This window comes from Taudactylus pleione, unplaced genomic scaffold (genome assembly GCF_031769625.1).
Source record: "Taudactylus pleione unplaced genomic scaffold, aTauple2 ptg000329l, whole genome shotgun sequence".
Taxonomy (NCBI): Eukaryota; Metazoa; Chordata; class Amphibia; order Anura; family Myobatrachidae; genus Taudactylus; species Taudactylus pleione.
This window is the reverse complement of record NW_028284730.1, coordinates 13,354,506-13,368,229: the sequence shown is the minus strand read 5'-3', so window position 1 is coordinate 13,368,229 and position 13,724 is coordinate 13,354,506. Positions and strand designations below refer to the sequence as shown.

The 13,724-nt window shown below is 47.2% G+C and overlaps 1 protein-coding gene across 1 annotated transcript in view; it reads left to right on the top strand.

Annotated features, from left to right (window-relative positions):
* Positions 1–5,290: 5,290 nt before the first annotated feature.
* Positions 5,291–13,724, top strand: part of PEBP4 (phosphatidylethanolamine binding protein 4) — a 105,519-nt gene continuing 97,085 nt past the window's right edge. The window contains exon 1 of the mRNA XM_088443269.1: positions 5,291–5,419. The gene's annotated coding sequence lies outside the window, so the exon portion shown is untranslated. The remainder of the gene's footprint in view (positions 5,420–13,724) is intronic.

Here is a 13,724-nt window from a genome sequence, read left to right as displayed (position 1 = left end):
CAAAGTTCTGTTGGCGCCTCTGTAACTCTGAGGGCTCCATTTTCTATGTTTTCTGGGAATGTCCTCATATACGCCGCTTCTGGGAGGAGGTATTCAGTCTCATTAATGAGGTACTGGGCCTCACATTGACCCTAGACCCCTCCCTCGCTCTTCTCCACTGGTACCCAACTACTGTTCCCAAATCTGACCGGTATGTTCTCGGCCATATCCTGATATCCGCTAAGGCCACTATAGCCCAGCAGTGGAAGTCCCCTTCTCCTCCTCCATTTGATAAAGTTATAACAAAAACACAATTTAATTTTGAGATGGAGACAAGAGAGGTCACTTATTCTATGGCCACTTCACCTTCCACTACGAAATGGAACCCCTGGTATCTATATGTTACGGATGGAGGGGGTGCAACTTTGTCCATGCCTTCACAAAACCCGCAGAGTCCTTCTCCCTTTGATCTCAATGAGCTTCCACAGTCGGACCATAGTACTTAGCATATTATGCAATTCTATATTTACGGTTGTTTTTTTTTAATGTCTATGAATGTACTGTCAACCCCCCCACCCTTGTATTTTACTTTAACTATGATTTCCCTTTTCTTTTTTCTGTACCCCCATAAATATTTTGCAAGATATTCAATAAAAATTCATTGATGAAAAAAAAAAAAAAAAGACTACTCATTATCCCCTTTCACCAGTACTCATATACCTGATATATTTGTTAAATGTATGTAGACATTATGGTTACTAGTTACTTTAATGTTACCAGGTAGGTTCTATAGGCACCGCTATAATCCCTAACATGCCCCCTAAAGGAGCTACTATCACTGGAGGGCAGAGAGGTCCACAACGGACCATCCTGAGGAGCTGTACCAACGGGTGTAGTAGTTATTACCGCCGTCAGTTCAAATCCCGACAGCGGAAGCCCGGCAGGGGTGAAGATCCCAATCGCTAATAAGGTAAGTAGAACTAACCCTATTTTTCCCCCTAACCCTCCCTTAGGGGTGCCTAACCCTAACCTCCCCCCCTAGTGCCTAACCTTAACCCCCCTCTAAGTGCCTAAACCTAACCCCCCCGTTCCCGCAGCCTAAACCTAAGTCTCCCGGGGGGTGCCTAACCCTAACCTCCCCCCGGGGGTGCCTAACCCCCCTTCCCCTAGCCTAAACCTAACCCCCCCCCGGCGGCTGTCTGCGCCCGGCTTACCTTTGTTCGGTATGCCGGGGGTGTTGGGCTCCCGGCGTAGGTCTAATGACAGCCGTCTGGTTTTCGGCGCCTGTCATTAGTACTTTACCGGGATTTGACAGTCGGGAAATCAGCGGTCGGCATTTAGACAATCGGCTTCCTGACTACATACCGTACCAACCTCTGGCACTATTTATTGTGGGACTTGCAATGCTATTGGTCTTCCTTTGAGGAGGCAGTATCATTAATTATTTCCAGCTGGTCATTACCTTTATTGCAGTTGCTTCAGCTACCATTGTCCACCATTTGGAGAGAGCCGTGGAGTAAACAGATTAGTTCCAGGTTGGGGAGGTACCAAACTGCCCGCTTATACACCAAACCAGAGATACCGGAGGGATGCAATAGTGAACTGGAGAAGTGCAAGAAAAAGTGGGGAAACCATCCATGCCCAAAAAAAGTGACAACTAAAGCCTCATACACACTAGACGATAAATTAGACGATACGGACAATAACAATATTGTTATTGTTCATTGCGTTCAATATTGTCCAGTGTGTATGCAAGATATTGATAACAATGCGTGCTCCCGCAGATCGTTAAAAATGTCATCGCTCGTACTTGCAGGGCAACCTGACGATATCATCAGGTTATGCAAGTTCGGAGATGAGCGAGGGTGCCGCCACTGAACGATATCGTTAATATCATTCAGTGTGTGTGCTCAATGTCGGGAACGACATTTAGCCCAGCAGTGCAGGGGAAACACTTAACGATATCGCTCATGGAGCATATCGTTAGGTGTGCATGATCCTTAAACTAGTTGGACCATATAGACAGCTGTTAGTGGCCATAAGAAAAGTACTGGAGGTTCTTAAAAGGTGTTAAATGGCTGATTTTTGCACTTTATGTTAATGGTTGAAAAATGACAGCAAGTATTTTTCAGCAAATGAAAGTCTAGTCATTTTTCAGTGTTTTTTTATACAAGTTTGAACATTTTTGGAATAAACACTTTTATCTGTCATCTGCAAGTTCAAAAACCCTTGTACTATCGTTACACCTCCACGTACCTGTCACACATCATTTACACCACCACATACCTGTCCCACATCAATTACACCTCCACGTACCTGTCCCCCATCATTTACACCTCCTCATACCTGTCCCCCATCATTTACACCTCCACATACCTGTCCCCCATCATTTACACCTCCACGTACCTGTCCCCCATCATTTACACCTCCACCTACCTGTCCCCCATCATTTACACCTTTACATACCTGTCCCCTATCATTTACACCTTCACATACCTGTCCCACATCATTACACCTCCACGTACCTGTCCCCCATCATTTACACCTCCACGTACCTGTCCCCCATCATTTACAACTCCACATACCTGTCCCCCATCATTTACAACTCCACATACCTGACCTCCATCAATTACACCTCTATGTACCTATCCCACACCATTTACACCTCCACATATCTGTCCCACATCATTTACCCCTCCATACCTGTTCCACATCACTTACACCTCCACATACCTGTCCTACATCATTTACACCTCCACATACCTGTCCCACATCACTTACACCTCCACATACCTGTCCCACATCACTTTCACCTCCACATACCTGTCCTATATCACTTACACGTCCACATACCTGTCCCACATCACTTACACCTCCACATACCTATCCTACATCACTTACACCTCCACATAGCTGTCCCACATCACTTACATCTCCACGTACCTGTCCTACATTATAACACCTCCACATACCTGTCCCCCATCATTTACACCTCCACATACCTGTCCCCCAACAGTTACACCTCCACATACCTGTCCCCCATCATTTACACCTCCACATACCTGTCCCCCATCATTTACACCTCCACATACCTGTTCCACATCACTTACACCTCCACACACCTGTCCTACATCATTTACACCTCCACGTACCTGTCCCACATCACTTACACCTCCACATAGCTGTCCCACATCACTTATATCTCCACGTACCTGTCCTACTTTAAAACACCTCCACATACCTGTCCCGCATCATTTACACCTCCACATACCTGTCCCCCATCATTTACACCTCCACATACCTGTTCCACATCACTTACACTTCCACACACCTGTCCTACATCATTTACACCTCCACGTACCTGTCCCACATCACTTACACCTCCACATAGCTGTCCCCCATCATTTACACCTCCACTTACCTATCCCACATCATTTACACCTCCACAAACCTATCCTCCATCATTTACACCTCCATGTACCTATCCCACACCATTTACACCTCCATGTACCTGTCCCCCATCATTTACACCTCCACAAACCTATCCCCCATCATTTACACCTCCATGTACCTGTCCCCCATCATTTACACCACCACAAACCTGTCTCCCATCATTTACACCGCCACGTACCTATCCCACTCCATTTACACCTCCACGTACCTATCCCCATCACTTACACCTCCACGTACCTGTCCCCCATCATTTACACCTCCACATACCTGTCCTACATAATTTACACCTCCACATACCTGTCCCACCTCACTTACACCTCCACATAGCTGTCCCACATCACTTACATCTCCACGCACCTGTCCTACATTAAAACACCTCCACATACCTGTTCCCCATCATTTACACCTCTACTTACCTATCCTCCATCATTTACACCTCCATGTACCTATCCCACACCATTTACACCTCTACGTACCTGTCCCCCATCATTTACACCTCCACATACCTATCCTCCATCATTTACACCTCCATGTACCTATCCCACACCATTTACACCTCTACGTACCTGTCCCCCATCATTTACACCTCCATGTACCTGTACCCCATCATTTACACCTCTATGTACCTGTCCCCCATCATTTACACCTCCACAAACCTGTCCCCCATCATTTACACCGCCACGTACCTATCCCACACCATTTACACCTCCACGTACCTGTCCCCATCACTTACACCTACACGTACCTGTCCCCCATCATTTACACCTCCACATACCTGTCCTACATCATTTACACCTCCACATACCTGTCCCACATCACTTACACCTCCATGTACCTGTCCCACATCACTTACACCTCCATGTACCTGTCACCCATCACTTGCACCTCCATGTACCTATATATATATATATGTCCAATAATTATTAGTTTCAGATTCTTTTAGAAAGTAATTTGTAAAAAAGACCATAGCATTGTTTCCTGGGTAAAATAGATTACGTTTAATGGGGTAGATGTACGAAGCCTAGAAGCGGTATCAGCCCCAGCGCTGTCCCTGCTGGGGCTGCTGCTGGCTCCAGGGCTGCACGCGGGGATCTCGCGATACTTGCGAGATCCCGCGCATGCTCAGTGAAGCCGGCCGGGACAGAGACACAGCGCATCAGCACTAGGCTGATGCGCTGCGGTCTCTAGCGGGTAGCGCCGGAGGGGGGAGTTAACGCTCCCCCTCTCCGGCCGATGAGATGTTCTTGCATCTCATCGGTAGTGCTTCCTGCTTCGTCTCGGTAAAGAGGCGAAGCAGGAAGCGGTATAGCGGCACGTTAAGTGCCGCTATCATACATCTACCCCAGTATCTGTAATTAATATCCATTCAGAGTTAGGTACTAAACAAAGTAAATATCCATTGTCCAGTTTATAAACTAACAAGCAATTGGCTTTCATAGATCTAGTGTAATAATGAAAGCAATTGTCTGATTGGTTATGTGTATTCCCATCTTCACGCTTCATTAGTAAGCAAACACCATTGTTGACAATTGTTACACATTGTTCCCATAAAACATAATACAAAGGTCCATGTTACTACTCTTATTAATTCACTAAATAGATACTCACGGTATCCGGCATACATGGTATTATATATACCTGAGAGTAACAAAATACAAAGTAAAAGTATCAGCCAGTCTGCAGCAGGTACTGCACACACATATGACACTACCACTGGTTACTGTAGTGTGTGTTCTAAAGGATAGGCCCTTTCAGTGTGTGCGTAACTGAAGTAAATACAGGAGACTATTAAGCACATGACAGCCCGCCCCTTTCCCATTCCTGATTAGCAGCAGCAACTGCCAATCGGTGAGAGGATCCTCACAGCCAATAACCTCTGCGCCACGCAAGAAAAGCTGCAAAGCCGAACAGTAACAGTGAGGCAGCTACAGCAGAGACAGCAACCTGTGACCTGTGACCTGTGACCTGTGGGACTTTCTACACCGAGGTATCCTATCCCTATCCATACCTATCCCTATCCATATCCACTGGACTTCTGACAGGCAGGAAGATATAACCAGAGATAGTCTGACACCTGGTCACCATTTACACAGAAAAACATCAGAGACAGTCTGACACTTGGTAAATTTACCAAGTGAGAGTTTTTAAAAGTGAGTTTTAAAAGATTCTAACTATTATCTTCTAGAAGGTGCTAGTTAAATGTTAAGTAGAAGCTGTTTGGTTGCTATGGGCAACATCACTTTTAAAACACACTTCTAAAAAATCTCAATTTAGTAAATTTAGCCCCTGGTCACATCTACAGATAGAGAGAGATAACCAGACAGTCTGACACCTGGTCACCATCTACATAGAAGAACATCAGAGACAGTCCGACACCTGGTCACATCTATAGAGAGAGAGAGAGAGATAACCAGAGACAGTCTGACACCTGGTCACCATCTACATAGAAGAACATCAGAGACAGTCTGACACCTGGTCACATCTATAGAGAGAGAGAGAGAGAGAGATAACCAGAGACAGTCTGACACCTGGAGATACATTAAGCCTTGGATAGAGATAAAGTGGAGACTGATAAAGTACCAGCCAATCAGCTCCTAACTGTCAGTTTACAGAGGCTGTGTTTGAAAAATGACAGGAGCTGATTAGTTGTTGCTTTATCACTCCATGGCTTAGTGCATCTCTCCCCCGAGATTTACCAGGGGCAGTCTGACACCTGGGGCGGGATGCATGATGCATTGCAGGCAGACTTGTGGGTCTATGACCCAGAAGCCCCTCTAGTGTCCTTCTGCGCATGTGCAGAAGGACGCATGCGCCGCGGTGGGTGGTGGAAGGGATCTCAGCATTCTCCCCTGATAGAAGCCCATAGGCTTCTATGGGTAATGCCATAAGGAAGATGGCATTACCCACCGCAACCAAGCCATTCCGGGGCTTGGTGCATATGAGAAATGTGGTCAAACCCGCATTTTGGGGTTTGACTACATTTCTCAGATTGCTGCATCCTGCCCCTATTCACATCTACACAGAAAGACATCAGAGACAGTCTGACACTTGGTCACATCGAGAGAGAGCCAGAGACAGTCTGACACCTGGTCACATCAAGAGAGAGAGAACCAGAGACAGTCTGACACCTGGTCACATCGAGAGAGAGAGAGAAGTAGAGACAGTCTGACACCTGGTCACATAGTAAGATAGAGAGAACCAGAGACAGTCCGACACCTGGTCACAGCTACATAGAGAGAATGAGATTTACCAGAGACACTCTGACACCTGGTCACATCTTCACCAAAAGACATCAGAGACAGTCTGACACCTGGTCACATCGAGAGAGAGAGGGAGAGAACCAGAGACAGTCTGACACCTGGTCACAGCTACAGAGAGAGAGAGATATTTACCAGAGACACTCTGACACCTGGTCACAGTAAGAAATAAGAGACAGTCTGACAAATAGGGGCTCATTTATCTAGGATCGCTTTTGCAATGCGATCAGGGCATGCCAGTAACGCCCCTGATCACAGTGCAAAAAGTGATCCTATCGACGGATGCATCATCATGGACACGGGCTCCGAAAGACCCTGCGATGTCTCCGGAGAGCTGCCGGCCAGTTCAGGGGGTGGTGTGCATGCGCAGTCCCGTCGACTGCACATGCACATCCGCCATAGCCGTGAAGTGTTCCAGCGGATCCCTCCGCCGGCTAATAGTGTGTGGTGTAGGCCATAGGCTACAGCCGCTAACGTCATCTTCAGATGGCGTTAGCTGCAGGGGCCAGTATCTGGAATGCATCGCATTCCGGATATTAGTAGATTTGGCAGCATTGCATCCCCCGTGGTGGAGGTGGCTGCCAGCGGCAATGGAGGGATCACAGCAGGTATCGGAGATACCTGCTGCAGTCCCACCTTCATACATACAGGGCTTACTTAGTATTTGAGGTAAACCCTCAGGTGTTTTCTGGGATTTTACCTCAAATACACTTTGCTAAATGGGCCCCATAGAGAGAGAACCAGAGACAATCTGATACCTGATCACATCTACATAGAAAGACATCAGAGACAGTGTGACACATGGTCACATCTACAGAGAGAGAGAGAGATATCAAGAGACAGTCTGGCACCAGAGGGGAGATGTATCAGACCTAGTGTGTACCCACTATGTCACTGACGATGCGCGCTCTCGCGGGTTGTCAGCGACACTTGGTCACATCTACACACAGAGAGATATATAACCAGAGATAGTCTAACACCTGGTCACACCTAGAGAGAGATAACTCGAGTCAGTCTGACACCTGGAGGTTTATGTAATAGGGTACGACTTGCAGCTGCTGTGGAAACTCCTGCGAGTGTTCCCGCATTTGAAAGCAGCGATCATTTTAATGTCAAAACCAAGCTGGTCACATGAGAGGCAGCCACCTGATCACATCTACACAGAGAGAGGCAGCCACCTGGTCACACCTACACACAGAGAGAGGCAGCCACCTGATCACATCTACACAGAGAGAGGCAGCCACCTGTTCACATCTAAACAGAGTGAGGCAGTTACCTCTTCACATCTGCACAGAGAGAGGCAGCCACCTGGTCACATCTACGCAGAGAGAGGCAGCCACCTGGTCACACCTACACAGAGATAGGCAGCCACCTGGTCACACCTACACAGAGAGAGGCAGCCACCTGGTCACACCTACACAGAGAGAGGCAGCCACCTGGTCACACCTACACAGAGAGAGGCAGCCACCTGGTCACACCTACACACAGAGAGAGGCAGCCACCTGATCACATCTACACAGAGAGAGGCAGCCACCTGGTCACATAACCGCAGAGAGAGGCAGCCACCTGATCACATCTACACAGAGAGAGGCAGCCACCTGTTCACATCTACACAGAGAGAGGCAGCCACCTGTTCACATCTACACAGAGAGAGGCAGCCACCTGGTCACACCTACGCAGAGAGAGGCAGCCACCTGGTCACACCTACGCAGAGAGAGGCAGCCACCTGGTCACACCTACGCAGAGAGAGGCAGCCACCTGGTCACACCTACGCAGAGAGAGGCAGCCACCTGGTCACACCTACACAGAGAGAGGCAGCCACCTGGTCACACCTACACAGAGAGAGGCAGCCACCTGGTCACACCTACACAGAGAGAGGCAGCCACCTGGTCACACCTACACAGAGAGAGGCAGCCACCTGGTCACACCTACACAGAGAGAGGCAGCCACCTGGTCACACCTACGCAGAGAGAGGCAGCCACCTGGTCACATCTACGCAGAGAGAGGCAGCCACCTGTTCACATCTACGCAGAGAGAGGCAGCCACCTGTTCACATCTACGCAGAGAGAGGCAGCCACCTGGTCACATCACCGCAGAGAGAGGCAGCCACCTGGTCACATCACCGCAGAGAGAGGCAGCCACCTGGTCACACCTACACAGAGAGAGCCACCTGGTCACATCTACACAGAGAGAGGCAGCCACCTGTTCACATCTACGCAGAGAGAGGCAGCCACCTGGTCACATCTACGCAGAGAGAGGCAGCCACCTGTTCACATCTACACAGAGAGAGGCAGCCACCTGGTCACATCACCGCAGAGAGAGGCAGCCACCTGGTCACATCTACACAGAGAGAGGCAGCTACCTGGTCACATCTACACAGAGAGAGGCAGCTACCTGGTCACATCTACACAGAGAGAGGCAGCCACCTGGTCACATCACCACAGAGAGAGGCAGCCACCTGGTCACATCTACACAGAGAGAGGCAGCCAGAGACATTTTGACTACTGGTCACATCTACGCAGAGAGAGGCAGCCAGAGACAGTTTGACAACTGGTCACATCTAAGCAGAGAGAGGCAGCCTCCTGGTCACACCTACACAGGGACAGGGAGACAGTCTGATGCATACACTGGTCAAATACAGTAGAAGTGAGATGAAATTAGTATGAACAGCTCAAGCTCACAGGACAGCTTTTTATATGATGTATATTTATCGTATTTTCTACGTATTGGTCTTTTTAAAAATATTTTATTTTATTACAATGTGCTGGTTGTAATAATTTTACAAATACATTCAGGAGAAAATGTATCTGCACATATGCACAGTAAATCTTTGTTGTCTCTCCATACAGCTATTAAAGCTTGTGGTGGTACATACTTCATACACAAGTGCTTTGATTACGGAGTGCCAGGGTAATACTAAATTTCCAAAATAACGCAGTCCATTATAATAAATGCTATTTAAATCCACATTCATACATGTTTCATAAACAAATCTGTGTAAAAGCCCAGGATTAGATCATTTCACATGTTTTGGCTCTCTCTTCCTATATACAATCCTGGTTGCTTCTACTGATTCTCCATAAGGAGTCCCATAGTGCCATGGGCACCATAGCTAGGATTGTCTGTAGGAGTGTAGGCAGATTAGCAAGTAGTGATCCCAGACTGTGAGAGGGTGTTGACTAACTACTGTATTATATACAGATTATTATAAATCTCAAACAGAAGGCGGCAAGCAATGTGAGAGTGTCTTCTGTTTGCTCATCAATGCCTCCCAGATACTGAGGCACTAAAGTTTTCCTTGCAGAGCTGCTGGTTGCTGGATTAGGCCATGCTTTTCACGTACAATAATGAGCATGTAGGCCAGATACTTTTCCCCACCACAGTCAGTTGTAAGGGAGGTCATTAGCACAGTAGCATATTCTTGGCCCCCTTGGCACTTTGAAATATTATAAACTGACCTTCATTCTTAATATCTTCACCTACAACTACTTTAACCTCCTTGCCATCACTGAAACCTGTCTCTTCTCCTGTGACATCACTTCACCTATAGCTCTCTCTTACGGGAGTCTCTTTTTTTTTTCTATAACCTCAGACCTGGAGGTTGGTAAGGCAGCAGTGTAGGCATCCCACTGTCTCCCCGATGCACCTTCCAGATCATTCCTTCTGAACCCTCTCTCTTCTTCTCCTTTGAGATTGACTACATTAGAATCTTGGACCCAATCCAGTTTTTTTTTGTGGTCATTTATCGTCCCCCTTGTCTTGTCTCCTAGTACTTTGATAACTATGCTGCCTTACTCCCCCACTGCTTATTCTTAGATGCTGCTGCTGTCAAACTTCTCTTCCTGTCTTCGTCCTTAAGCTTCTCCTTTTTTTTCCATCTAACTCTTCATGCTCTATGATTACAACCTCCTTTCCTTGAGTTTCTCCATTCCTTCTGCACTGATCCCATCACTAAATATACTGACACTAAGCATAATATTGATGCTTAATGTCCTAGCTATCACTAAAATCTGGCTCTTCTTGTCCAACACCACTTCTCCCACTGATCTCTCATTGGGGAGTTTCTCTTTATCCCACACTTCTCGCTCTGGAGGCCGCCAGGGGTTGGCGTGAGAGTTCTCTCTCTCTTTCCTCCTTTGAGGTCCACTCAATCTGCTTTTTACTATTTTCATGTAGCAGCCATCTACTTTACCCCTGGCCCCACCTCCCACTTCCTATTTAACTTAGCTGCCTGACTGCCCCACTTTTACCTCACTGACTTTTCATCTCTGTTATCAGGTCACTTAAATATACCACTTAAAAAGCCAGGTCACTTTAATATACCAGTTATAAACCCCATTGAAGCTCCTGCTTCCAAACTTCTCTTCCTCTCATCCTCTTTTGGCCTCAACTAATGACCACCTCCTCCCATTCCAATGTTCCCATCCTGGATCTACATTTCTACTACTGTGCCATCTAGGATTTCATCAATTCCATTTTACCCTATCTCTGACCATCATCTCTAGACTCTCTCACCACCTGTCATCTACTCCCTTTGCCATAAGCTTGACTGTCTTGACGTGGCCTTACTCTTCCCCTTTCTAAACTCTCTCACCTCTCTTATCTCCAACTTCTCATGTCCTGTGCAAATTGTCTCTGTCAGGATGTGGCCTGGGATCGGCCGCTACTCACCTCCGCGCCAGCGTCCTTGGGCTTAGGTGGTCAGTCGCCGGGAGTGGAGGTGAGTGGTGGCTGAGTATTCTCCCTGGGGTCTGCTAGGGCTTCCGTGTTTGCGTCCTGGTTCCCATAGTGGCGGGCATGGAAGCAGCCATGTTGGTCCATATCACCTGACTAGTCTCTCCCAATGGTAGTCCTGCCCTCACTCAGCTGATCCTCTGATCCAATGTCCAACTACCTAAGGGTATTTAGTCTGACTCCAGGAACAGGAAGTTGCTGTTCAACTTCGCTTTCCCAGTGATTATGATGCCAGTATTTGTTCATGGCTCTAGGTTACTTTCATAGCGTATACCACAACTAGTCTGCGAGTGGCTCTTTAAAACTATTAGAGCCAGCTCGCGTCTCCATCAACTGTGCCATCTTTAGCATATCCGTGTCTGGATTCCTAGTGACTTACTTTTGTTTAACCTCAAGTTTTGCTTCAGTTAATCCTCTTGTGTTTACCCAGATCCGGCTCATTTACCAGTTTCCTGCGTCTCCTCCTGTACTATTCCCAAGCACTAGTTTCAGTAGTTTTCCCTGCGTCTGGATTCACAAAGCACCTTCCGTTATCCCCACGACTAGATCTACAGTGTATCAAGGTCACTGACTCTCGTCTGAGTTCCTTGCACAGTTACTTGTATTCCGTGACCGAAGCTAAAGTGTATCAAGTTCACTAACCTGCCTCTGAGTTCCCTGCACAGTTACTTGTATTCCGTGACTGGATCTACAGAGTGCCTATACAATAACCTGCAATCTAAGTTACCTGTATAGTTATATCCATTGCACGACTGAATGTACAGAGTGTCTTTTCACTTCCTTGAGTCTGGGTTCACTGTATACTCAGTGTCTCTCTGTGTCTGGATTACTGAGCTTCCTTTACATTACACTGCGTCCAGATCTTCCAAGTTACCCAAAACATCCAGTATCTGACCTTCCATTATTCCTCGTCACTCCCAACTAGTCTGTGCCTGGATCTCCTGTGTCACTTCCTGGTATATCCTGCCTCTAAATCCTGCAACACTTCATAGTGCATCATTCCATTCATTGATTTAGTCTAATTCACTAGTCTCGTCACTCCCAGTTACCTATCCAGAGGGCCGCGATCTACTCACTCGGTGCGGCGAAACCCAAATCCCAATAGGAGGGGTCACTGGTGAAGACCACCGAGTGTGTTAGACTCCGCGCCTCTGGTTAGGTCTAGCCAACACCTGGGTTTGACCTTTATTGAAGTCACAAGTACTGTCACTCCTCTAGCTGTCTCTTAGCCATCCTAACCCCCCGGCTCCCTGTCCTCCATAGAGGAATTCCTTGTTCCGGATCGTGACAGTCTCCCTCTAGAACAGCTCCCTCCCCTCTGCTCTTGATTCTGATGCCACTGCTGTTACATTCAGCCTCTACTGATCTGCATAACAACCATGGCACTCTACGCTCTCATACCGTTTTTCTCCATTGCAAATTCATACTTTCCTTCTATAGCTCTATCCTTACCCACACTAAACAGTCTTACCTTAAGGCACTAATCTCCTCCCAAATCTCACCACCTTCTACTCCCTACTCCCTCTTCTCCATTGTCCTTGTATGTGCCACCTACTTCACCTCTAAGTTGGACACCATCTGCAAGGACATCTCATACCTCTGTCCTCCTCCAATCCCTCCTCTCCCGCCTTGACTTCCTTGTCCCCCTCCAGTGGGGATGAAGTTTGTGTGTTCTCATCATCTAACACTTCCACTTACTCCTGCAGCCCATTCCCTCTTACCTCCTTTGCTTCCTCTCTCCTGAAGCCCATTGCCACCTGCCCATCTCTCCAACATTCCCCTCTTGTTCGGCACTGTACCTTCTTTCATCAAGCAGACACTTGTTTCACCCATCATTAAGAAGCCCTCACTTAACCTCAACTCTCTCTCTAACTACCACCCTAACTCTCTTCTGCCTATTGTTTATATATTACTCATTCCTCTCTTCCTGCTCCTTCCTTAACCCTTTTTAATCTAGTCTCCATCCTGTTTTATCCACAGAAATCACCTTACAATTGACAGCAACGACCTTCTCACTGCCAAAGCGTCAATTCTCATCCTATTAGATCTATCTGATGAATTGACGCTATTGATCAGCAGTTTTCCTACAGCCTCTCCTTTCCATTGATTTCCTTGAATTTATTCCCCCATAGTTCACCTTTTATCTCACTAACCATTAATTTTCTGTATGTGCCTTTAATGTTATCTTCGCCTTTACCTCCCCCTGTCGGTGTCTCCCAAGGATCCACCCTTGGCCCTCTCCTCTTCTCCCTTTACATCGACTCTGGAAAACTCATCTGCTCCTTCGGGCTCCAATATCAT